Source organism: Octopus bimaculoides, chromosome 8 (genome assembly GCF_001194135.2).
Source record: "Octopus bimaculoides isolate UCB-OBI-ISO-001 chromosome 8, ASM119413v2, whole genome shotgun sequence".
Taxonomy (NCBI): domain Eukaryota; kingdom Metazoa; phylum Mollusca; class Cephalopoda; order Octopoda; family Octopodidae; genus Octopus; species Octopus bimaculoides.
Genome location: NC_068988.1, coordinates 31,518,577 through 31,520,151, shown reverse-complemented (window position 1 = coordinate 31,520,151; position 1,575 = coordinate 31,518,577).

Genomic DNA, 1,575 nt, shown 5'->3' with positions numbered 1-1,575 from the left:
ATATATATATATATAAGAGGTAGCAGACTGGACTGAAGAGATGTATTTTTCTGATGCTCTCGTTTAATTGTAGGTTTTCCCTTTTGAAATTAACGTTGTGTGTTTGAACTGCTATACAACCTTTGCTATTTTCTGTGTCTTTTACACATATTGCCTGTTCTAGCAGGTTCGTTTTTTGTGTGAATTCTCACTGCTTAGGGGCGAATTGTGTTCCTTTATGGAAAAGGTTTTACACATCAGTACAACATGGAAGTTGACGCCTCCCAGTATGTTATTCCAGACTTCTTCTTGGAGGAATTGTGCGAAACAAATGTTACCCGCCCTTCCATTTTGCCAAACGAAGGAAGAAGAAAACATACTAGAAAAGGATAAAACCGACCTCCGAATTGAAATACAGAACGGTAAAGGGAAAATGAAACACGCGTCCGTGGCCGGCGTCACTAGCGAAACAGTGCAAGTCGACGCGGGCGTGCTCTCAAAATATAAAAGCCTATTGCAGAGGGAAGGTGCGAGCATGAAGCTGACTCCCCCAGAAGAAGTGATGTACAGCACAAAACACAAAACAATAGTCTACAGAACCCCATATTTAGCCCCTCCATACCCGAACAACAGCGAACTCAAAATATAATGAATGCAATGTTCTTTTTCATCAATTGCTACATGTTAATTAATATGTTGATTTAATCCATTTTGTTTGGCCTGTACTGTGAATGAAGAGTGTATGCCTTGCTACATGTATAAGTGAGATGATTGAATGTGAATACCAGTGATCTTAAAAGAAGATCAAAAGACAATGCGACATTCCTTTTTCATCAAGTGTTACATGTTATCTAGTCTTATGCTGCTCCAACCAATTTTGTCTGTCCTGATTTGCAAATGAAGAGTGAATGCCTTGTTACATGTATAATTGAGATGACTTAAACATAAAAGAAGACAAGTGATGATGCGTGGTTTGTGGGGTCCAATGTGCATCACTCCATTTTCATCATTTCTACTTTTTCATTATCCGTATGCTTGTTTGACCCCCATGAACTGTCTGTCCTGTATTGTCCCTTAAAAAAAATAAGAAGAAAAAGGGAAAAAGAAAATGCATCTAAGCATTTTATCCGGCGCGGTAAATATTCTACTAGCTCGCCGCCTAGACAGCGAAATAAGCCTTTCTGCTATAGGCACAAGACCTGAACCTTAAGAAAGGGGGTACGTCGATTACATTAACCCCAGTACTCAACTGGTACCTATTTTATCGACTCCGAAAGGATGAAAGGCAAAGTCGATCTCAGCGGAACCTGAAATCAGAATGTGAAGACGGACGAAATGCTGCTAAACATTTTGCCAATCCAAACGAACAGGATGCTTCTGCACAAGAAGCCGGACCTATTAGTGGTGGACAAATGAAACCACATGACCTCTATAATTAATGTTGAATGCTCATTTATAATAATAATAATAATAATAATAATAATAATAATAATAATAATAATAATAATAATAATGACAGCGAAACGGGCTGATTACTACCTAGCTCAGATACCAGGAAACCCCAAAATGGCTGATGTTCAAAAGATAGTGCTCATG